The sequence below is a fragment of the Triturus cristatus genome, chromosome 10, assembly GCF_964204655.1.
Source record: "Triturus cristatus chromosome 10, aTriCri1.1, whole genome shotgun sequence".
NCBI classification, from domain to species: domain Eukaryota; kingdom Metazoa; phylum Chordata; class Amphibia; order Caudata; family Salamandridae; genus Triturus; species Triturus cristatus.
In genome coordinates this window covers 164,755,603-164,782,403 of record NC_140593.1, presented here as the reverse complement: position 1 = coordinate 164,782,403, position 26,801 = coordinate 164,755,603, and the positions used below count along the sequence as shown (strand labels likewise).

At 44.0% G+C, this 26,801-nt stretch overlaps 1 protein-coding gene across 7 annotated transcripts in view; it reads right to left on the bottom strand.

Annotated features, from left to right (window-relative positions):
- The window catches only part of HDAC8 (histone deacetylase 8), an 841,291-nt gene that overhangs the window by 509,615 nt on the left and 304,875 nt on the right, over window positions 1-26,801 (bottom strand). The window lies entirely within an intron of this gene.

Here is a 26,801-nt window from a genome sequence, read left to right as displayed (position 1 = left end):
TGCCCCACATTTCTCACGGCCTTACTTTATTCATTTCGGAAGTGGGAATCACCCCGATATCCCTCCTGCTCTCTCTATCTCTCTGTCTCCCCCTCTCTCTCTTTCCCTTTCTCTCTCCTCTCCTCTCTTTCTCTCTTCCCCTCCCTCTTTCTTTCTCTCTCTCCCTCTATCTCTTTCTCTCCTGCCCCTCTCTATCTCTCTCCTTTCTCTCTCCCTCTCTTTCTCAGTCTCTCCCACCCTCTCTTGCTCTCTCTCTCTCTCTTTCACTCTCTCCTCTCTATTTCTCTTTCTCTGTCTCTCTCTCCCTCCCTCTTTATCTCTTTCCCTCCCGCTCTCTCTTTATCTCTCCTCCCTCTCTCCCCCTGTTTCTATCTCTCTCCCTCTCTTTCTCTCTTTCACTCTTTCTAACCCTCTCTCTCCCTCTTTCTCTCCCTCCCTCTCTCTCTTTATCCCTCTTCCCTCTCACTCTCGCACTCCACTCTGTTGTACGTAATAACACGCCACATAATCACACTCTAATAAATGCAACATACACTCCACATAATATCACTCAGTGCCACATAATTACATACCACATATTTACACTCTACTCAACGCAACATAAATACGCCCCGATACCACTCAGTGCCACACAATTGCAAGCCACATAATTACACTCTACTCAATGCAACATAACTGCACTCAACATAATACCACTCAGTACCACATAATTACACGTCACATAATTACTGTATTCAATGCAACATACATGCACTCCACATACCACTCAATACTACATAATTCAACGTCACATAATTACTCTCTACTTAATGCAACATAAATACACTCTGCATAATACCACTCCGTGCCACATAATAACATACCACATAATTGCACTGAACTCAATACAACATAAATGCACGCCTTTGGGTCAAGTCGCGCTATATAAAAAAGCAACAAACAAAAAACGTTTGCAATGCAGTAGGTCTCGCATTACTGAATGTTTGCGCTACTGGTGTTGCATTATTTTTAGCAAAGCCAATAGCTCAAACTTTTATAATGCGAGACCTATTGCATTGCAAATTCTTGTTTTTCTTTTGTTATAAGCACTCCATTAGAGTGCATGTGTTTTAGAGCCGCCTCTTCCCTTGCACTCTATGTTGCTCTCAGTTACCGGACTGCTTCTACCAGCTCTCCTCCCTTTTGCACTCGCTGGCGTACTTCTCCCCATTGCTTCACCTCACTCATGCCCTCCGTGTTGCATCCCCAACCCTCATATTACTTTCATTTCCGCCCTCCCAACAGGTGCTCTTCCATCCAATCCAGCACCCTCCTGTTACTTTCACATCCATTTCCATATTGCTTTGGTGTTCGCCCCCATCCTCCCCTGTGTTGCTTTGTCGTTCGTCCACCAATTTCTCACATTGTTCACTGTTCTCCTCTACCGTCCTCCATGTTGCTTTGCTGTTCCCTCCGTCCTTTCCAGTGTTGATTCCGCTCCCTCTTAGCTCCACGTGCTGCGTCACCATTCGCCCCACACTTCCCTGTGTAGGTTCGCCAATCCCACCACCCTCCCCGTGTTGGTTCGTCCCCACCCTTCCCCCTGTTGCTACACCGTTCACCACCACCCTCATGTGTTGCTTTGCCATTCCCCCCTGTGTTGGTTCAGCTCTCTCTGTCGCCTTTAAAAAAACACTTTGCATATCTTATTTTCTTTTTAATTCCTGATCCAACTGATCCAAAATGACACGGGGGACCGCGTGAAATGATTTAGGTGTTTTTTTTGGTAAACTTTAGCCACGCTGCACACCACTACGGATGCTGTGCAGTGTGGCTAAAAACCATTGGCAAAGCCAATAGGTCACAAAGGTGAGACAAATGGCTTTGCAAATGCTTGTTTTCAATGCCTCTCTGGAGGATGAAGGCAGGCTGAGAAAGATAAAAACCTAAGTGTCCCGTTTGAAATCCCTTGTCGTCTTTGGGCTCGGGGGTGATGGGGCTCGGGGTGGGGATATGAAGCACCAACATCCCCGATGAAAGGGGTGGGGTGGGGTTGAGGGAGGTTTGACTAAGTTGGCCAGTGTGGCTGGGTGGCTTAAACAACAATAAACATCATTCCATCTTTCAGTAAGGTGGGCGGACTGTTGTTAAATTTACCCCTCCCAGTTCCTAGGCACAGCTGGAGGAGGAAAGGAAAAGAAAGCCTCCAGTTCCTAGGCAAGATACAGCATGTATTCCTCCTCGGCAGAAGTTCAAAGGAGGAAAAGTGTTAAATGTTTTACACCCCAGTCTGTTATTTTCCCATTCTCTGGGATTTACTCCAGTAAGGCCAGTAACTACCTACTGCACATGCACCTAAGCAGCGAATGTGAAATTTTTTGTGCTCGATATTCACAATAAATTCTCTGTTTTTTTTATCTGTAAGCCACAACAGCTGCATTAGATATTTACATATCATAAACAGCTGGACAAAAGTTTACAAAACAAAAAAAAAGGCACAAAATGACAGTAATGTGGCTATGTCAATAAAATACTGTAAACTTTCATTCAGCAGTCATCGAGTTTTGTACAACAAAAGATTGCTGTGGAAAAGCCTATATTAAAATTAAAAGTGACAAGTTTTGAAACCATCTCGCCCAACTTTTGTACGCTTTGACCAATCTGAACCAAGCCTCCTTCCACTTTGAATTATCAATGCTGGTTTCCCTAAGTTTGGTATAAATTGGTCAAGGGAGAGCAAAGTTATTATTGATGAAGAAAACGAGTAACTTACCTGTAACTTCAGTTATCCAGTATTGGTATCTTTCATAGAATCACATATTAGAATTATCCCCGCCGTTGAGGTGTGAGTATCTCAGTAAATTTAATAATAGCAGTAATTAATATTATCACAATCAACAATTCATTGAACAGTCACTGCACTAGCTCATCCATATCCTTTTGTAAAAAGAACCAAAGTTAAAACAGCCAATCAGACATCAGCACCCTCTAGAACACTCCACAGAAATGCAAGTCCCTCAGATTTTCGAGCACAAGTGACAAGAGTATTGATAATAATAAGATAAGCGTCTTCGGGGGGGAGGGTGGGTCGTATGTGAATCTATGTAAGATACCAATACAGGAGAACAGAAGTTACAGGTAAGTAACTCGATTTCTTATCAAGTATTGGATCTTTCATAGATTCACATGCTTGCATCAGAATAGCAAGCAGTTACCAAAGAATCATATCGATTCAAATTCATACTTTGTGGATGGCTGGTAACATATACATAACAAATTATATATATATCTATACACACACACATACATATATACACACATTATATATATATATATATATATATATATATATATATATATATATATATATATATATATATATATATATATATATATATATATATATATATATATATAATCTACTGGCGGTCGCAAGTAGATAGTTCTAGTTAGGACCGAGTTCCCATAGGAAATCTGAAAAGTCTATTTTGAATACCTTTGGCGCCGGTTGACTAATCTTCGTGAAATTTTCAAAACTAATGGGGCGCTCCGCTCACCTCCTACCCTGAAAGTCTCGGGGTGATTCATCAAGCGGGGGCTGAGAAAAAAGGGGGGTCCCAAAACACGTTTTCCCCATGCATTTTCCCATAGGACCTTTAGTCGAAGGTACAGCCCGAACGGCTGAACAGAATTACTTGAAATTTGGCAAAGAGATAGTCCTCAGGTCAGGGATGTGCCTTGTGCATATATGGTGTCAATCTGTTCAGTAGTTTCTGAGAAAATTGTAGTTAAAAGTACATAAATATCTATATGCGCGCACCGTGCGCGAGCGTAATTCTGATTGGTGGTTAGATGTCAGTCAACATTCGAATCGGTCGAAATCAGGAAGTGTCGGACGCCATTTTGTGTGTGGCAGTGAAAAACAAAGGTGGAGAACGTGAAAAGGGGGCAGGGTAGAGAGTTCCTGACCCCCTAGCCTTTGTCAGGGGGTCCCTGAAGGACCCCGAAGGGTGAAAAAAACATTTTATTTGTTTTTCAAAAAATCGCGGGGTGCGCGCACGGTGAAAAACCCTTAAAAAAAAAAAACATTTTAAACGAGCCATTCCATATTACAGGATACAGTCAATCTATAACTATATACATAGGTAGTTTATTGTAAAATAAATATATAAAAAATATAATAATACATACATTAGCATTTAAAAAACCTTACAAATTCACTAAAAAAACCATAGGTTTCACACACGTTATAGTTAGGAATTAGCATTTTAAAAACCTTGCAAATTCACTGAAAAAACCATAGGTTTCACACATGTTATAGTTAGCTGGACATTTCACTCGTAAAAAACCATTGAAATTCCCCCGTTATAGTTAGTTGAGCTAAATATAACTCGCGCGACCGCAATCCACTGCTGATGATGTCACATATTACATCACTGTATTCACTAAGATACTGTTAATAAGTCAGTTATACAATTAATTTTACAAAACAAAAATCCATTTAAACTTATTTACCCATTTATTCTTCCTTTAACCTTTAGATACACATATATAAAAAATATTTATTTTTCAGAAAGACACATATTCACTGGATGATGTCATCAGTGATGTCATTTGAGATGTCATCAGTGATGTCATGAGTGATGTCACTGACCATGTCATGAGTGATGTAATATGCGACGTCATCAGCAGTGGAGTGCGGTTGCGCGAGTTATATTTAGCTGAACTAACTATAACGGGGGAATTTCAATGGTTTTTTACGAGTGAAATGTCCAGCTAACTATAACATATGTGAAACCTATGGTTTTTTCAGTGAATATATATATTATCTACTGGCGGTCGCCAGTAGATAGTTATAGTTAGGATCGTGTTTCCATAGGAAATCCGCAACATTCTATTTGGAATAACTTTGGCGCCGACTGACGAATCCTCGCGAAATTTTCAAAATAGGTGGGGCGCTCCGCTCCGCTCCTTCCCTGAAAGTCTTGGGGGGATTCATCAAGCGGGTGCTGAGAAAAAGGGGGGGGTCCCAAAACGCGTTTTCCACATGCATTTTTCCATAGGACCTTTAGACCAAGCTACAGCCCGAACGGCTGAACAGAATTACTTGAAATTTGGCAGAGAGGTAGTCCTCAGGTCAGGGATGTGCCTTTTGCAGGTCTGGTGTAAATCTGTTCAGTATTTCCTGAGAAAATAGCATTTAAAAGCATATATATATCTAAAAGCGCGCACCGTGCGCGTACGGTAAGTTTTACCGTACGCGAGCGCGATTCTGATTCTGATTGGCTGTTAGATCTTAGTAAACATTCAAATCGGTCGAAACCAGGAAGTGTCGGCCGCCATTTTGTCTCTCGCAGTCTAAGGGGGTGAAAAACAAAGGTGGAGAACGTGAAAAGGGGGCAGGGTGGACAGTTCCTGACCCCCTAGCCTTTGTCAGGGGGTCCCAGAAGGACCCCCAAGGGCCAAAATTTCCTTTAATTTTTTTGCGAAAAATCGCGGAGTACGCGTGAAAAATTCAGCGAACTGCGTAACGTGGGTGCGCGGAGCGCCTCGCGCGCCCACAGCTCGCGCACCATGCGCGTACGGTACGCGCACGGTGAAAAACCTTAAAAAAATAAAATAAAAAAATACATAACTTAGCATTTAAAAAACCGTACAAATTCACTGAAAAAACCATAGGTTTCACACATGTTATAGTTAGCTGGACTTTTCACTCGTGAAAAACCATTGAAATTCCCCCGTTATAGTTAGTGCAGACAACTATAACTCACGCGACCGCAATCCTCTGCTGATGACGTCAGATATTACATCACTGATGACATATGTGTCTTTCTGAAAAAAAAATATTTGTAATATATGTATAGCTAAAAATTAATGGAAGACGACATGGGTAAATAAGTGTCTAAATACAGTGATGTAATATCTGACGTCATCAGCAGAGGATTGCGGTCGCGTGAATTATAGTTGCCTGCACTAACTATAACGGGGGAATTTCAATGGTTGTTCACCAGTGAAATGTCCAGCTAACTATAACATGTGTGAAACCTATGGTTTTTTAAGTGAATTATATATATATATATACACACACACACACACACACACATATATATATATATATATTCACTGAAAAAAACATAGGTTTCAGGCACGTTATAGTTAGAAATTAGCATTTAAAAAACGTTAGAAATACGCTGAAAAAAACATAGGTTTCAGGGACGTTATAGTTACTTGGACATTTGACTCATAAAACCAGAGAAATTCGCCCGTTATAGTTAGTTGAGCTAACTATAATTTGCGCGCCTGCAATGCACTGTTGATGACGTCACATATTACATCACTCCTGACATGGTCAGTGACATCACTGATGACATCACTGATGACATCTCAAATGACATCACTGATGACATCATCCAGTGAATGTGTGTTTCTGTAAAGTTTAAATATTTTTCATATATATCTATGTCAATGTCTATTGAAGAATGAGTGGATGTAGAAGTGCCTGAATGGATTATTTAGTAGATGCATGACTGACTGTATAAGTCACTGATTGAACGTATGTTACTGAATGCATGGGTTAGTGACTAAACTGTGTGAATGTCTATATTAGTCTCTCAGTTGGTGTGCAAGCAGGTGCATGGGTTGGTGAGTAGCTACATCAGTGTCTGTATGGGTTATTGATTGATTGTATGAGTATCTATAGGGATGTCTGAGTGTCTATGTGGGTGGGTGGGTGGTGTCTGACTGTGCTTACATGTCTGAATGGCTGATTTACTGGTTGTATAGATTCAAAAGTGCATCTCGGAAGGGCTGTATGGGTAGCTGACTGTGTGTACAGGTGTTTTGATTAGTGAATTGATGTCTCAGTTGCATATATTTGAGTAACTATATATGTTTTTAGACAGTATATGTGAGTGTTGGGGTGTATAATTGACTATACGTGAGAGACAGTGATTGCAAGAGTGTCTACATACATGAATGTGTACTTGTATTAGTGATTGTATAAGAGAGTAAGTATGTGTTAGTATCTATATAAATAAGGGAGGTGGTGTGTGTATAAATAAGTCAGGTGTGGTGTGTATATATCTGCATAGGTGAGTACATGGGTGTGTGATTGATTTTTGGCATGGCTGAGTAGATGTGTGAGTAACTATGGATCAGTAGCACTGTGTGAATGTATGTATAGGTGTATCAGTGGATATTATACTGATGTAATGATGAGTGACAGCATGTATGAGTGACTGTATGAGTGTATGTCTAGCTCACAATATATAGATAGGAATCAGTAGATGGGTATCTAGTATCTGGTATTGGCGTGTCTATGCTTTCGAAAATGGTAGTCTGTATTTTAGAGTACGTGTATCAAAGGTTATATTAGAGTGTGAGGAGGTGTGTCAGACTATCACGTGGATGATGTCATCAGTGATGCCATTTGAGATGTCATCAGTGATGTGATGAGTTATGTCACTGACCATGTCATAAGTGATGTAATATGTGACGTCATCACCAGTGCATTGCGGGCACGCGAGTTATAGTTAGCTCAACTAACTATAACGGGCAAATTTCTATGGTTTTATATGAGTCAAATGTCCAAGTACCTATAACGTCCCTGAAACCTATGTTTTTTTAGTGAATTTCTAAGGTTTTTTTAAATGCTAATTTCTAACTATAACGTCCCTGAAACCTATGGTTTTTTCAGTGAATTTCAAAGGTTTTTTTAAATGCTAATTTCTAACTATAATGTCCCTGAAACCTATGGTTTTTTCAGTGAATTTCTAAGGTTTTTTAAATGCTAATTTCTAATTATAACATGCCTGAAACATGTTTTTTTCAGTGAATTTCAAAGGTTTTTTTAAATGCTAATTTCTATCTATAACGTGCCTGAAACCTATTTTTTTTCCAGTGAATTTCATTGTTTTTTTAATGCTAACTTCTAATTATAATGTTAATTTAACCTATAGTTTTTTCCGACACCCAAGAAGGACAAAATACCCACAGCCACAACCCTCAGGACCTCCCCCCCGGACAACCCCTCTCCCTACTATCACCAAGGCAGTGCAGAACAGGACAGCGAACCCTCCAAAAACGGCATGGTCCCTTAGCCATATAATAGCTCAATGTTGGGAAATGTGGCAATCGTTTCTTCAGTAAATTTGATTTTTTTTTTAAATACTAATTTCTAACTTTAATCTTCCTAAGACCTATGTTTTTTTGTTAATTTCAAAGGTTATTTAAATACTAATTTCTAATTCTAATGTTCATAAAACCTATGTTTTTCTCAGTAATTTTGAAAAAAAAAAAAAGATATTTTGAAACTTTAATATCGTAAAAATAGTTTTTGGATTTTTTTTATTCATTATTTAATGTCTTCTTGTTTTTTAAATATTAAACAACTACATACAATATGAAAGGGAGCCCAGAGCCACATCTGAAGACCAACACATGTCATAAACCTACTGATCAAGCAGCTCCGACACCCAAGAACACCACAACACCCACCACCACCCCCAGGACCCCCCCCTACACCGAGGCAGCACAGAACAAGACAGCGAACTTTCCGAAAACAGCATGGCCCCTCAGCCACACAATAGCTGAATATTGGGACAGGTGGGAACAAACTATAAGTGAAGGAAGCAATTCACCCATGAATAACAATGCACACAATGCAAAGTGTAGCGGTGATGTGCTGGACACATCTCAGTATGCAGAACACACACCTCTCCATGTGCACAAATACTACTGGTGCGTGTAGTGTTGTGGACAGTGGCCCCAACCATGTTACATCAAACACTAGGGACGATCTCAGTCATGTAGCTGTATCATCCCTCCCTGTAAGCATAAGCATAACCGGAGTGGGCTGGTCCGACATACGCCACTTCAGCGTAGGAGTGTGAATAAGTAGGCTGGGGCTCTGGGCGTGGTTCACTTGTGAACTGTGAAGACCAACGACTGTGCCAGAGCGGCGGGCCTCACCCTGTCACGAGGCTGCCGCCATGACCGCGGGTCTCCTCGACACAGGCCCCCTGAGAACCCAGCGGCACAGCACCGCAGACTTATGTCTGTACAGACTACTGCCTTTGATCTACACTGCGAACAGCAGGCATCACAATTCAGATAGAGTAGCGATTGCAGATGACGCAGTCAGGTACGCAAGATACATTACTCCGAGTTCAGCCCTCTCGGACCACGCATCATGGCAGGGTGCGCACACGCTGAGTGCCAAAGGTACCACTAACTCAGTGCACCACAAGTCATCGACACATGGCCTTACTGAGGCAGAATTCAATAGACAAAAGACATTGCTCCGAGTGCAGCCCCCCCGGACCACGCATCATCGCAGGGTACGTACACGCTGAGCGCCAAAGGTACTACTAACTCAGTGCACCATAAGTCTTCGCCACGTGGCCTTATTGAGGCAGAATTCAATAGACAAAAGACATTGATCTGAGTGCGGCCCTCCCGGACCACGCATCATCGCAGGGTCCATACACGCTGAGCGCCAAAGGTACTACTAACTCAGTGCACCATAAGTCATCGCAAGGAAGAGTGAAGAGTTTTATGTCAGCAGTGAGGCATACTATCACTCGAAAATCACCCAAAAGTACTTAGAATATAAAAAGAACAGAAGAATCGAAATACATTAATGATTACAATCCAGTAATTTTGAAGATATGGAATGCAAATATGGACATACAATATGTTGCAGATAACTCAATTACTGTTTCTCGCATACTATCCAAATATAAGTACATACCTGGAAAACATATGTCTATATGAAATACTGCAACATTATAGTTTTAGAAAAAATGTTACAGAAAAAATAAATGAAGGGAAATATGCTGTAATTGGATCTGATGTATGTTTCTTAAAGAATGCCAAAGGAAATTTGATTAATCACAGGAAATTAAGTTGTGACACGTGGTGCCACTGAACTTAAACTACACAGGCCGGTGGGGCTACCAACCTATGCATGTGGCTGTGGCCAACACTGCAGTCAGCAGGGCTCACAATTCAGATACAGTCGCGATTGCAGATGACGCAGTAGGCAAGAGACATAGATCCCACTGTGGCCCATCTGCACCAAGCAGCATCACAGGCTCATACACTTCGAAAGTGTATTCTATACATATTTCATCTTTTCATGATACGCCTACACTGCGGTCAGTAGGGCTCACAATTAAAATTAAATCTTGATTCATAAATTACAGAGTCCACTAGGCAAGTAACTATCACAGGCCTAACACCTACATAATATCCTTTTAGTATCATTGCTTCAAGAACTTTTTTTATATCAGTTATAGCTTTAGTACAATCAACAAATTAATCTTCAAGTGCAAACAAACACTCAATAACAGTCTACACTGCGGGCAACAGAGCTCGCAATTCGAATTTTTGACACGTGGTGCCACTAACCCTGTTCAACACTAGCCGCGACACGTGGAGCCACTAACCCTGCCAATCCCACATGTGGAACTGTGTCCTGAGTCCTGAATGGCAGTGACCCCAACTTCGGGGCAGCGAACACAGCACCAGACTCCCTTTGATCAGTCAGGCATATTTCCATATGCAAGGCCGGCGACACGTGGTGCCACTTACCCTGTACAACACAAGGCGTGACACGTGGTGCCACTAATCCTGTTCAATACAAGCCAATGTTTACCACAAAAGAGCTGCCCCTAGTGTGATAACCCAAACGAGTTACAAGAACGTCGTGAGTTTGGGCATCTCACAAAAAGTACGGACTGGTCTCACACACCACCTGGTGTCATGCTTCATCATTGACCAGTACTCGCCCTCTAAAACCTTCGTTTGATAGAGGGCTGGCATACACCTGGAGACAGGGATGCACTTCTAAACTAAGGAGTGGGGGCCCGTGAAATGCAAAGTGAAGTTAAAAATCATTATAGTTACCAGAAAGTAAGTTTTAATGTGGCCAATAACTATATGATACTAAAAACAAAGGACGGTGAGTGGGGTGTTTAGTGTCCCCTAACCGTCTCGTGAATGGTCGACATGTTTCTGCCTAAGCGGCCCAGTTGGGTCCATGGCATTCATCAGGACCTACTAAATAAAAAGGGGGGGCTCCGTTCTTACCAATCTTTGGTAAGATGTTACCACTGTGTGGGTGTGGCGTAGGCCACACTTCACTTTCTAAATTGCTTCCAATGGTGAAGCCTAAAGCAGAAAAACATATGAGAAATGATGATTAATAGAACTCGTCGGGTCAACCGTACCTGTAAAAGAAAAAGAAGAAGAACAATGCATGCATTGGTTTCTAAGGGTGAACAAAGTGTGCGTGACTTAGTGGCACTCTATTTGTGTACACGTTTTTTTGTGAGATGCCCACACTCACGACGTTCTTGTAACTCGTTTGGGTTATCACACTAGGAGCAGCTCTTTTGTGGTAAACATTTAATATTGGAGGCTGCTAGCTCCTAGAACCCCACGCCTCTTGTTCCCTCCTCCACAGATTTAGTGGAGTCTTTTTGTGATTATACAATACAAGCCAATCCCATATGTGGAACTGTGTCCTGAGTCCTGAATGACAGTAACCCCAACTTCGTGGCAGCAACCACAGCACCAGACTCCCTTCAGTTTTATTTGTTGTTGTTTTGTTTAAATAAAATGTTTTATATATAAATCTATACATGACTAAGATTCTTGTTTGTCCAACCACACAGGGACAATTCTGGGACCAAGAAGGTTGTTGGGGGTATGTTGGTAATTTGGGAAGAGGGTGCGTTACCTGCTGATGTGGGGAGAGGCAGCGTGAAAGGGGTATCTCTCACAGAAAGAACTCCGGTATGTTTTCAGAAATGCCTCGGACAGATGCCAGCTGACGGACTGAATCACAAAATGGCTTTTCTATGCTTATGTAGTGTGACTTATGAACACTTCGCACCCAGGCTTGCAGAGGCACAACTGCGGCCCGTCCGGTCGACTCAAAGACGCAGTACTACGAGCCGTCCACTCCCAAAGGAACAGCAGTGTAGTAGCTCGCAGAGGTACAGGCACAGCAGCGTACTAGCTCGCAAAGGTAGAGAGCTGCGAGCCGACGGACTGGCTTCTAACGCTATAGTTGCAAAGTGGTGATGTTAGGAAGAGGGAGCGTGAAAGGGTTATCTCGCACAGACAGAGCTCCGGTATATTAAATTGCCCTCTGGACCTTTCTTTTATATTTTCACTCGATGCAAGAAAGCGCGCTTTCTGGACCATGACCTTTCTCCCTACCAAATTTAGCGTAATTCCGTTCAGCAGTTTGACCTGTAGCCTTGTCTAAAGTTTCCTATTGAAAATCCATTGAGAAAACACGTTTTCACACCCCAACATAGCTACCTGCCCTGTTCCGTCGTACGCCACGCCACGCCACTGCGATTATGTTCCGACGTTGGCCCCACATAGCTACCTGTCGCTGTTGGTGTGCAGGTCAATGCTTTAGTTGTCAACATGTCACGGCCACTCCCTGAGGGCAGGTTTGCACACACACCACACCCATCCGGCACATGCGTCACAGGCCATGTGACCACGCAAATATAATGCATCGACAACGTCACATCCTTTATTGCCGGTGGTGACTGGATGGTGGACGCTCCACGGGTCTCAATTATAAAGAGTCCATGAAAAGTTGCGCAGAAGAAGAAGAAGCACAGACACAAGGCATCATCACTAGTCTCGGGGATTGGCTCTCTTTTGGAACCCCTGTCACGGTTCTGCGATCATTTCCTGAAGCCTTTGGTTCAACAATCGTCAACATACCTCAAAGATACTAAGGACTTACTGAAGCTTCTAAACAACATTACGTGCTCAGAGAACACCATCCTGGTAACATTGGACATCGAAAGTTTATATACGAGCATCCCCCAGGACGAAACCATCAGGGTCCTGGAGGAATCCCTTAACTCCCATCCATGGGAGTATAGAACTACCAAGGAGTTCATCATTCAATGTGCCACTCTGGCCTTAAAAAAGAACTTTTTTGAATACCAGGGACACCTCTAGCTCTAATCCACAGGTACTTCCATGGGAAGAACCTTTGCTCCCAGCGTGGCTGGATTGTATGTATACGATTTTGAACAAAAGTTCATCCTCCCTGGCTCCAACACATATCGATCCTCCATAGGCTTATGGAAACGGTACATAGATGATGTACTACTGATCTGGCAAGGCAGTATCAACGCCCTCCAGACTTTCCTTATTTGGTTGAATACCTTGGATTCAAACTTGAGGTTCACTCACACGTATGACCCTTCTGAAGTAGTATTCCTTGATGTAGTGATCACAAAGACACAAGGTACACTTCACACCAGGACATATTATAAACCCACCTCCAGGAATAACCTCCTTGATTTTACGAGCTTCCATCCTCGTACACTGCGGGAGAATTTGCCCTATGGACAATTTCTCCGTCTTCGACGGAATTGTACTTCTCTGAGCGACTTTAAAATCCAATCTCATGATCTGACCACTAAACTGACAGCCAGAGGGTACCCCTCCCCTCTTCTTTCTAGAAGCTATAAACGTGCTAGAAATCTAGCTCTTGAACCCAATCGGATCTGGACCCAAAGAGGACATACTAACTGTAACACGCCCAATGTAATTTACTTAATTACATGTCCCTGCGGTCTACGATACGTAGGGATGACCACGAGGAAGGTCAAACTCCGGATATGTGAACATCGGAGTAACATCAGGTGTAAGCGCGTCACCACAAAACTGAGTGAGCATTTTCTATCTGTCAACCACACAGTAAATGACCTAAAATGGACTTTTATTGAAGAGATCTCAGGAGGCAATAACATTCCGAAAATCCTTTTTGAAAAGGAGCAAAGATGGGTTTACCGTCTGGGTACTAACCTTCATGGCCTGAATGATAATATACCTTGGACCACTATTTTATAACCATCCAGATGTACAGATGATGTTCACCATCCATCTCTGTTCAGATCCGTCCTGGGTTTCATTCATTCCTTTCTCCTCCATCTAGAGACATGGGCAAGTAATTCTTTATATACATTTCACCACTCTATGTCCCTAGGAGATCATATGTACTAAAAACTTGTGATAGACAATCCTTTTGATTTGATACAGCAATCCCTGTTAACATGAGACACTCATTTCATTGTATATAAAAAAATGTTTTAACTGTCATGGGGCTGTCTCTAATCTTTCCACTAACACATAGCGTATTTTTCTTGAAAACGCTCTCCATGTTGTATATTCCCTTTTGGCTTCGTGACGGTCTACTCATACCAGCCACCCTGAATAAAGTTTTTTTGCACTTTTTTTTCATCCTTCGCGTCGCTCAACATTGTGAATGACTTTTTCTTACTTGCAACGCCATTGGTCGCACAGACATCATACCAACCTATCACAGTGTAGTTTGGTGTAGAGTGACCAATCCCGTGTACCCTTTCTCTCCTCCACTGGGGCTCTGAACACCTCTTATTCGAGCGTCCCGCCATGGATCTTTACATTCCGGACCCGGTGGCAAGAGGCTTTCTAGGTTACATACGAGTGCTGAGCAGCAAGGGCGTAAGTTATCTTCACTGCTCCCGTCTTTTTCGGTAAGCGGAATCACAGTTCCTCCGCTTGAGGTCGTGATCCTTTTTCTTTCTTTCTTCTCTCCTTGTAGGGTGTGCCATATTGCTCCCACCCCCCTCCCGGGATCCTTGAGGCTTCAAACGGATATGCCTCTTAGTAAGATGTTCTTCTTTCCCCCTCCTTGCATGTTAAGTCTTAGTAGACTTACATAGGGGCACGCTCCGTTATGCCCTAGTCCATTTACGTCTTTAGAGTGTCACGTTGAGTTCCAATTCCACCTGCTCTCCGATATACCATTTTAGACACGTTGTTCAGGATAAACAGCAAAGGTTTTATCCTGCACCGATATCCGGATAATCCTAGGTGCACTGTTTTCACCATTTTTGCACCTGAGGTAGATTTTAGTGTCACTTTCTCATTTGAGCACTAAAGTTTTCAACCTTATAGTATTCTATTACGAGTTGGACATCGACATTCACAACTCTTTTATGTTTTGTCTTTTGTTTGTGTGTCTTTCTAAACATCAGAATAAACTCGTTTCTCTCCACCATTAGATTTCTTGGCGGATTTTTCACTGTAAATACTTTTTCAAACAGTAGTCCACGGAAGGGTGAACCTTAGCGCGTTCATACCACCGGGACTCTGCACCTCCACTCTGGTCCTGAAGAAAGCCTGCTGAACATTCACTAAGGCAGAAACATGTTGACCGCCGCGGAGTGAAACAGGTCTTCTATTTTTTGACCTTCACTCCTTTTAACTTTTTCCAATTAGCAAAACTATTAAAATTCATTTTTGACTCAATTGGAAATTTTAAATTCACTGTCACCTCACACGAACCCCGCTCCGCAGTAATCTGGCGTTGCAGCACACTGGGATGACATTCGGTCATCCCAGTGGAGCCCGATGATGAAGCATGTCACCAACCAGGTTGGCGAGTGAGGGCTTTATACCTAATGGGTATCATCTGTGTAGGTCTGCTTTCTTCTCAACAACATTAGATTGCTTTATTCCCCCAAACCAATTTGAGGTTTTTAAACTATTCCTTGAGACTCGTTCCGGCTCCCCTTTGGACCCATGTCCAGTATCTATTTTGCACCTGGTTCCGGAAGTGAACGTGGAAGTTCTTATCCCACTGTTCGCAGCAATCTGTGACAGTGGTCATTTTCCATGTGCATGGAAAACAGCTTCTATCCTCCCCCTCTTAAAAAAAGATAATTTAGACCCTTCTGACCCTTGTAACTATAGGCCCATTTCCCGGCTTCCCTTTCCGGGGAAAATACTTGAGAAAGCCATGAATGGGCAACTCAGTTCTTTCCTTCAAGCCAGCTCTCTGCATGATAAAACTCAGTTTGGCTTTCGTGCTGAACATAGCACTGAGTCGGCACTGATTAAATCCACTGAGGAGGTCAGGAAAGCTCTAGATCAGGGAGGTGACGCCATACTTGTTCTACTGGACCTTTCGGCCGCTTTTGATACGGTCCATCATGTGGTTTTGATGGACCGTCTATCTGCGGCCGGGGTCACTGGCAAGGCTTGGGATCTTCTTAGGTCATTTCTGACCAACAGAACTCAAACAGTGGACTTAGGCAAATACAAATCAAGACCTTTTGCTCTTCCCTGTGGGGTCCCACAAGGGTCCTCACTTAGTCCTACCTTGTTTAACGTGTATGTGGCGCCGTTAGCCGTTGTGATCAGATCATTTGGTTTTCAGCTGACCACATACACGGACGATACACAAATTGTATTATCTATTAAAAGGGGGGCTGAAACCGAGATTGGATCCAGTTGTCATAATTGTATGCAGGCGATTTCTGCCTGGATGGCATCGAACTGTTTGAAGCTCAATGCTGACAAAACGGAAGTGATTATGTTTGGGAATAGCACTAACCTCTGGACTCCGGACTGGTGGCCAGCAGAAATGGGCTCACCCCCACTACCTGTGGTTCGAGCCAAGAACCTGGGAGTGATTATTGATTCCAAACTCTCCTTTGGAGACCAAGTTAGCAGGGTTGTTTCTTCCTGTTTTTTCATTTTAAGAACCCTTCGGAAAATTAAATTTCTCCTCCCTGAAGATAGCCTAAAGACAGTTGTCACGGCTTTTATTCTATCTAGATTAGACTATTGCAATAGTCTTTACATCAATATCCAGGAGAGACACTTGGCTAGACTACAGATTGTACAGAATGCGGCAACCAGGCTGATCACAGGGACACCCAGATTTGTCTCTGTGAGGAAGGGTATCAGGACACTCCATTGGCTGCCCGTCAGGCAACGAATTCAGTTTAAAGCACTGTGCGTTGTTTTTAAGGCACTCAGTGGAATTGGTCCTGATTTTCTGAAACGTGCCTTTCAGTGGTATGTTCCTGGAAGAGCTCTGCGCTCGGCTCAGGCTAATCTAGTTACCCTCCCCCGCTTTAACAAAACCAACTGGGGAGGTAGGAGTTTCTGCCATTGCGCTGCGAAGGCTTGGAATGGGCTGCCTCCTAAACTCAGGAAGCTCACGGACCTCCTTTCTTTTAGGAAAGAATTAAAGACATGGCTATTTACTAAATCTTCTTAATAGCATTTCACAGACCAATCTCAGGTGGATAGCCTACAGCGCCAGGACACCTCAGGGTAACAGCGCGCTATACAAGTCTTTTTAACATTAACATTAACATTAACATACTAGTTTGTTCTGAATCTGCGGACCATTGCTCCTCTGATAAGTAGTGCCTTGTTTACATTACACTGACTTTGTTGTTTTATACGAATTCCCAGAGGGGATTAGTCGTGTTGTTCCCCTCCTCTCCTGTTGTTTACTTGTAGTCCCGGCAGCTCACAGCTGTGAGAGCCTACCTGCCCTCCCTCATTGTAGGGGGGAGCCTTTTGTCCTTTTCCCGGTTTCCTCTTCTTCTTTCACTATGGCCTCCCTCGGTCTTACCTTTTCAGACTCTGAGGTCGATGCTATTTTAGCACGCCCCTCATTATTTGCAGACCCCTCCATATCTCAAACGGTTACATATGCCAGCGAATGGGAACAACTCTCGGAGTTAAAGAAAAATCGGATACGTACGATACTTCACGGTACAATCTTAACTGAATATCTAAGGACCAATACAGCCCCGAGGGGCCTTCTAGTTACTAATGCTCCCCGTATCTTTCTGGAGGATGCCACCTTCAGAAAAGATTGGGCAATGATTGCATGGCATTGCACCCGGGACTGGCTAGTCTTGATTATAAAAACAGCCGTCCGACTGTCCGAAGCAATCATGATTGAGATCACCCAAACAGAGACACAATTCAAGACCACCCTAACGGGTTTTAAAAAGCAACTCGACGAACTCAACAAAGACATTAATGAATATAAAGATAATCTAACTCAAAGTAAGGTGAATCAATTTCAGAAAGACCTAAAAAAGTTTGAGTTTAATAAAATCTACCCTTACGCAGATCCTACTTTTGTTGCTCTACGTAGAGCTGAAACTAAATCCTATGGCACAGATGATGATTCTTCTAACAGTAGCGGCTCCAGTAATAATAGTTTCAGACAAGCAAGGAGAGGTAAACAAAGGGGAAGATCACGTCCCCCTTCCAACCAATCACCATGGTTTAACTTCCCGCCACAACAGGGTATCTTGGGCACACACGCGATGCAATTTCATTACCCATATAACCCACAGTTGGGTTGGAATCCTGGCTATACAACCCCAATGTACCCACCTAATCCCTTCATACAGAATGCTTTTTTAGAAAGAGGCCAAAGGGGCAAAGGTCGGCGGAGAGGGCCAACCAAAGGGTGCAGTAGGTACAAGACGACCCAGTGGGCAACCACACCCGGAGTAAGCAACAACAGGACCAAATGACCGCGGGACCGAGCACTTCAACAGCTTGATAGTCAATTTATCAAACAAAACATTGACTGTTCATGAGAGGACCATACTAGAAAAGGGATTAGTATTTGTTCCATCAGCACGTCCTGACAAATTCCGTCTTCATTGTGAACTTTCAGCATTCTTCAGGAAATTAAAACTAAAAGCTTTCTTTGAAGAACGCACCATAGGGGATGCAGAATCTGACGAAGGGGATACCCCTCTACGGCCGAAATCTACTTTCATCCCTCCCCCACATACTGTACCTGTGGAAATCACAACCTTTGAGCATGCAGTTTTTGCAGAAATTGAGAATCTGGATACCCCCACAAATTTTAAAAATCTCAGAGCAGAAGAATATGGAGCTATCACCTCTCTGCGCTTGGATCCTAATCTCACCATAAAACCTGCAGACAAGGGGGGGTGCAGTTGTACTACTGAATACTGTCGATTACAATCAGGAGTGCCTAAGGATTCTCAGTGATCGTAGGAATTACACACCACTCCTGAATGACCCCTCTAACGATCTGAGAAATCAGATCAAGTGCATAGTAAAAGAAGCACAGACACAAGGCATCATCACCAGGCCGAAAGCACGATTCCTAACCGAATGTCCGGGTACTATCCCATATTTTCACACGCTTCCAAAGATCCATAAAGAGAGACTCCCTCCCCCCGGGCGTCCTATAGTCTCGGGGATTGGCTCTCTTTTGGAACCCCTGTCACGGTTCTGCGATCATTTCCTGAAGCCTTTGGTTCAACAATCGTCAACATACCTCAAAGATACTAAGGACTTACTGAAGCTTCTAAACAACATTACGTGCTCAGAGAACACCATGCTGGTAACATTGGACATCGAAAGTTTATATACGAGCATCCCCCAGGACGAAACCATCAGGGTCCTGGAGGAATCCCTTAACTCCCATCCATGGGAGTATAGAACTACCAAGGAGTTCATCATTCAATGTGCCACTCTGGCCTTAAAAAAGAACTTTTTTGAATACCAGGGACACCTCTAGCTCTAATCCACAGGTACTTCCATGGGAAGAACCTTTGCTCCCAGCGTGGCTGGATTGTATGTATACGATTTTGAACAAAAGTTCATCCTCCCTGGCTCCAACACATATCGATCCTCCATAGGCTTATGGAAACGGTACATAGATGATGTACTACTGATCTGGCAAGGCAGTATCAACGCCCTCCAGACTTTCCTTACTTGGTTGAATACCTTGGATTCAAACTTGAGGTTCACTCACACGTATGACCCTTCTGAAGTAGTATTCCTTGATGTAGTGATCACAAAGACACAAGGTACACTTCACACCAGGACATATTATAAACCCACCTCCAGGAATAACCTCCTTGATTTTACGAGCTTCCATCCTCGTACACTGAAGGAGAATTTGCCCTATGGACAATTTCTCCGTCTTCGACGGAATTGTACTTCTCTGAGCGACTTTAAAATCCAATCTCATGATCTGACCACTAAACTGACAGCCAGAGGGTACCCCTCCCCTATTCTTTCTAGAAGCTATAAACGTGCTAGAAATCAACCTAGGGAAGTGCTTCTGATAGACTATGTGAAAGAAGCTGCTCCCATTCCACTAACATGTGTCACCACCTATAGCACCTTATCCAACAAATTGAAGAAAGCCATCACTAAACACTGGGGCATCATTAACAGCATCAATCGCAAATGGGAAAAACCTCTCTTTTCCTTCAAACGGGCACAGAGCCTACGCAACAGTCTTGTACACACACGCCCCTTCGCACAATCTGACACAACTCAAAGGTCTATTACTGAAGCTTGGGGCTTTCCCAAGGTTACTGGACATTTTCCTTGCTCTGATTGCAGCATATGTCATTTGACTTCACATTCAAAAACTCTAGATCTTGAACCCAATCGGATCTGGACCCAAAGAGGACATACTAACTGTAACACGCCCAATGTAATTTACTTAATTACATGTCCCTGCGGTCTACGATACGTAGGGATGACCACGAGGAAGGTCAAACTACGGATATGTGAACATCGGAGTAACATCAGGTGTAAGCGCGTCACCACAAAACTGAGTGAGCATTTTCTATCTGTCAACCACACAGTAAATGACCTAAAATGGACTATTATTGAAGAGATCTCAGGAGGCAATAACATTCCGAAAATCCTTTTTGAAAAGGAGCAAAGATGGGTTTACCGTCTGGGTACTAACCTTCATGGCCTGAATGATAATATACATTGGACCACTATTTTATAACCATCCAGATGTACATATGATGTTCACCATCCATCTCTGTTCAGATCCGTCCTGGGTTTCATTCATTCCTTTCTCCTCCATCTAGAGACATGGGCAAGTAATTCTTTATATACATTTCACCACTCTATGTCCCTAGGAGATCATATGTACTAAAAACTTGTGATAGACAATCCTTTTGATTTTTTTTTTTTTTTTTTTTAACATGTTTTTTATTGCAACATTTTCAGCAACATAACCATCGGGGCAACCGGCACCCCCTACAATCTCCGGTCATATTCCTCGGTTTAGCAACGCACACAGCCATTCAGCCCACATCCCGGAGGCCGGGCGGCATAGATGGATAGTTAAGCAATGGAACACAACTATCGCCTCACAGCGGTGCCTGGTGCATGCCCCATGGGAGCCTCTGCTTTTCTGTCCCACCAGCTACATTCTTCACCCAACTCAGTGTAGCATTACCCTCCCACCGCAGGAACTCCCCCCCCTCCCATCCCGCCCCCCCCAACTGCTGCTGCTGCGGGCCCCTCCAGTGGTCCCTAACTCTAATTCGTGCCAGCTATCTGGGGTACATCTATTGTCCTCAGCCTCAAGGAACTCCGTTCTCCTCACGCTCCCGTTCCGCTCGCTCGAGCCGGCAATCCTGCAGGGCCTGCTTGATCTGCTCCCATGCCCTTACCCACTCCAGCCCCGCTTCATTGTCCGTCCTAATCGCTTGGCGCCTTCTGACTTCACTCTCACATCCTGACCATTTTAGTAACTCGGAGAGCCACCGCCCGATCGATGGGCCCTCCCGGGACTTCCAGTGCCACGTAATCTCTCTCTGGGCCAACATAAGCCCCAAGTCTATAAATTTACTCGTCACTTTTGTCTTTGTCGTGTGAGGGAACCAGAGCAGCAGGCACGCCCCCATATCAAACTCGACCTCCCTATCCGTCGCAGTATTCAAGATCTCTCCCACCTCAGCCCAATACGACCCGAGCTTCGGGCACCCCCACAGCATATGCTCTAGTTCAGCTCCCAGTGTGAAGCAGCGCGGGCAAGCAGCCTCCTGCACCTTAAAGTGCCGGCTAATCTTTCCCGGGGTCAAATACGCCCTGTGAACGATGAAGAAGTGCACCTGCTGAAAGCGGGCATTCCCGCTACCCTTCCATGTCCTCCGCATGACGTGGCTCCAGACCGTGTCCGGAATGGGTTTACCTATGCTTTCCTCCCACCGCTCCTTTAGCGCCGCAAGCGGCTCCAACCCCTCCTGCAGCAGTCTAGCCTGTAGGCATGTCACCGCCTTGATCGTGCCCACCGCCATTGCCACGTACTGGCAGGTTAGCGCCACAGTGGGCTCCTCCAGCCCCTTCCTCCAGTGTTTCTGTATTGCCGCGCTCACCGCCGCGTGCAGGAGATAACTCCCATCCGGGAGGCCAAACTGCTCCTGCAGAGCCCCGAAGGGGGCCAGCGCCCCATCGATATAGAGGTCCCCCACCATCTGCAACCCCAGCTCCTCCCATTCCGCTAGCGGGGACCAATCGCCTCCATGCGGCAGCGCCGTCAGCATCCCCAGCGGGAGCTCCGGTGCATAAGGTCTCACCGTCTTTGCTCTCCGCATGCTCCTCTGCCAGCATAGCCGGAGAGTGTAGACAATCCTTTTGATTTGATACAGCAATCCTTGTTAAGATGAGACACTCATTTCATTGTATATAAAAAAAATGTTTAACTGTCATGGGGCTGTCTCTAATCTTTCCACTAACACACAGCGTATTTTTTCTTGAAAACGCTCTCCAAGTTGTATATTCCCTTTTGGCTTCGTGACCGTCTACTCATACCAGCCACCCTGAATAAAGTTTTTTTGCACTTTTTTTCATCCTTCGCGTCGCTCAACATTGTGAACGACTTTTTCTTACTTGCAACGCCATTGGTCGCACAGACATCATACCAACCTATCACAGTGTAGTTTGGTGTAGAGTGACCAATCCCGTGTACCCTTTCTCTCCTCCACTGGGGCTTTGAACACCTCTTATTCGAGCGTCCCGCCATGGATCTTTACATTCCGGATCCGGTGGCAAGAGGCTTTCTAGGTTACATACGGGTGCTGAGCAGCAAGGGCGTAAGTTATCTTCACTGCTCCCGTCTTTTTCGGTAAGCGGAATCACAGTTCCTCCTCTTGTGGTCGTGATCCTTTTTCTTTCTTTCTTCTCTCCTTGTAGGGTGTGCCATATTGCTCCCACCCCCCTCCCGGGATCCTTGAGGCTTCAAACGGATATGCCTCTTAGTAAGATGTTCTTCTTTCCCCCTCCTTGCATGTTAAGTCTTAGTAGACTTACATAGGGGCACGCTCCGTTATGCCCTAGTCCATTTACGTCTTTAGAGTGTCACGTTGAGTTCCAATTCCACCTGCGCTCCGATTTACCATTTTAGACACGTTATTCAGGATAAACAGCAAAGGTTTTATCCTGCACCGATATCCGGATAATCCTAGGTGCACTGTTTTCACCATTTTTGCACCTGAGGTAGATTTTAGTGGCACTTTCTCATTTGAGCACTAAAGTTTTCAACCTTATAGTATTCTATTACGAGTTGGACATCGACATTCACAACTCTTTTAGGTTTTGTCTTTTGTTTGTGTGTCTTTCTAAACATCAGAATAAACTCGTTTCTCTCCACCATTATATTTCTTGGCGGATTTTTCACTGTAAATACTTTTTCACACAGTAGTCCACGGAAGGGTGAACCTTAGCGCGTTCATACCACCGGGACTCTGCACCTCCGCTCTGGTCCTGAAGAAAGCCTGCTGAACATTCACTAAGGCAGAAACATGTTGACCGCCGCGGAGTGAAACAGGTCTTCTATTTTTTGACCTTCACTCCTTTTAACTTTTTCCAATTAGCAAAACTATTAAAATTCATTTTTGACTCAATTGGAAATTTTAAATTCACTGTCACCTCACACGAACCCCGCTCCGCAGTAATCTGGCGTTGCAGCACACTGGGATGACATTCGGTCATCCCAGTGGAGCCCGATGATGAAGCATGTCACCAACCAGGTTGGCGAGTGAGGGCTTTATACCTAATGGGTATCATCTGTGTAGGTCTGCTTTCTTCTCAACAACATACTAGTTTGTTCTGAATCTGCGGACCATTGCTCCTCTGATAAGTAGTGCCTTGTTTACATTACACTGACTTTGTTGTTTTATACGAATTCCCAGAGGGGATTAGTCGTGTTGTTCCCCTCCTCTCCTGTTGTTTACTTGTAAAGTGCCATGCACCACCTCCAAACGGAACTGTGATGGTGTAGATTGAATGTAGCAGGACATGCACGAATAGGCATTACAATGGTGTGCCGTACGAGTGCACGAGATACAACAGCGCACTGTAGAAAAGTGTGGGGGCTCGTGGGAGGGAGGAGCAGCTGTTTGGCAACGTAACACACAGTGAACCCGCCCATGTGCCACGTGCTGGGCATCTCATCTATCATGACCAGGGTCACAGACATCCCACAACACCCACGACCGGCCTTTGTACACATCCTGTATGAATGCAGCTGGAGAAGTTACTGTAAGGATGAAAGGTTCTGTCTGAGCTATCTTGCGCTAACAAATCTGCTGCTCCGAGAAGGAACTTGCAAGTGGCCAGTCCCCACTGATAGATACAATAAGATTTGCATCTGTCTCCCACACTACGCACTGCCCGATTTGAGAACGAGTGGACATCCCACACTCAAAAGTCCTTTGTCGTAGTTAGCGTGCGTGAAATGGCCTTCACACGTACTCTCACCACAACCCTGCCCTGCACCCATTGCACACAGACCCGGCTCATTGCACCAAGCTGTGCCATTTCATCCACAAGACTGGCACACGGCAAGCCAGTACAGCTACAAGCAGAGCCACTGACGCATAGCAGGGCATCCCGAACACATGGTCGACTCTATTCACATCCACCTAAAGCTTGCACGTCTGCTGCATGTCCTGGGTGCACTGTCTTTGGTAGTGCTGCGGATCCCTTACCAGCACCATATAAAAGTTACCGTGTTCCAAACAAAACTTCCTCCTACTACGTATAAAATATTGCTGACACTACTTGGACAGGTGTAGCACAGCGCCCAGAGCACATGACTTCACAGCATAGGACACACAGTTTGGGCTCCCGGTTTCATCCCAGAGTCCAGCAGCAGCTCAATTTAGTAGCATGACACTCTAGGCAATACCTCACTTAATTTCCGTACCCCGCACTCTCAGACCGGTAGGGGTCAGTAGTTCAGTGGCTTTATCCCCGAGTCCGGCAGCAGCTCAGCTTACGACCCCAGCGCCATCAGACCCGTACGAATGAGTAGTTTGCAATTTACTAATACCGAATTGATTTGATACGCGTAAATTTACCTTCCCACTCCCTGTAGAACACCCCCTAAGCACCATACACAAGTTACAATGTTCGAAAGTTCCTCCGAGTAGGTATAACTACATGCTAACACTACTTGCACAGATGTGGCACATTCTATTCCCAATAAGTCTGGCGCCGGTTGACGAATCTACGCGAAACTTTCCAAACTTTTGGCCAGCTCCGCTCCGCTCCACCCTGAAAGTTTCGTGGTGATTCGTCAAGCGGGGGACGAGAAAAAGGGGGGTCCCAAAACGCATTTTCCCCATGCAATTTCCCATAGGATCTGTTGTCGCAGCTACAGCCCGAACCGCTGAACGGAATTACACCAAATTTGGCAAAGAGGTAGTCCTCAGTTCAGACTCGTGCCTTTTGCATAAATGGTGTGAATCCGTTCAGTAGTGCCTGAGAAAATTAGAGTTAAAAGTACATATATATCTATGGCCGGGGAGGATCTGTGGACCCTACCCGCACCTTAAGCGCACCCTCCCCGAAACGAGCACGCACCCTCCCGATCGCGTGCTGAATGCTAATTGGCTGTCGAGTGTCTGTCTACATTCGAAACCAGGAACTGTTGGCGGCCATTTTCTGTCTCGGTAGAAGCGAGGCTGAAGAAGCAAGGGGAATAAGTGTGTAAAACATATAAAGGGGGCAGAGTGGAAATACTCTGACCCTCTAGAGATGCTTAGGGGGTCCCAGAAGGACCCACTGGGCCCCCCCCCTTTTTTTTTTTAAACGTCGGAATGCGCGATCGGTGCACGCATCCTACCGCGTTTGGTGCACGGATCCTCCCGCATTGGGTGCGCGGGTCCAAGGAAAAAAAAATTGAAAAAAGACAAGAAATCATTGGTTGTATGACAACTTTCTACACTGAAAGGTAGGGTGTATATTTCTGTTTTTTAAAGGCATGATTCTTATTGGTTAACAAAAACTGATTGTAAGGAACATTATATATGATAAGCTGATATGTTGAAAAGTCAAGCACACTTGCTGTCTTGTTTAGCAACATTGTGTGCTGAACTTGTGACCTGTGTGCTCAGTGCAGTGTTCCATGACCTGTTTCTATGGTAACAGGCAGAAGGCAGATTGGGGGAAGGGTTGAAATGTATTTCATTTGGAAAGGGTTGAAATGTTTAACCAATAGAAATGTGTGTTTGCTTTTGAATTTATGTTTGAAGGATTGTGATTTAATGTTTACATGTATATGTGTGGAAAATGAAAGGGAAACTTTTCCATTCTTTGTTTTTGCTGAGAGGTGCACAGTGCAGAGATTCTGTAAAAGAAAATCTGGTGTGTGACTGATATACTTCTTAATCTACAAAACAACTTGAAAAGGTGAGTTATTTAATTGTGAGGGGATGTATGTAGACTATTTTGATTTTAATCAGACTAATGTATTTCTCCTGCTAAAGTGTAGGGAGTACTTTTTTTCTCTACAATCTTATTGACAGTGTGTGTGCATGTAGAAACCATTCTGTGATAAGCATTTGTGTTTTTCATGTGTTTGCAGACAGATAACTGTGCTGTTTTTATATTTTGGTAGAATTCGAAACCAGTCATTGTTTATGAATTTGTGAAATGAGTTATGTTTCTATATTAAAATGTAGTACCCCTTCTAGATGAAGAAATGTGTTTTGGTATAGTGCAAGGGATAGTGTTGTTTGTCTAGAATCACACAGTGAGTCTGTGTGCATTTGGGAACCCCTGTGAGAGAAGCATTTGGTAACATCGTGTATTTGCTGACAGATAACTGTTTTAAAACCTGTCATGTTGTCAAGTTTTAGTAGCATTAGAAGCCAGTCTTTGCTTATGCA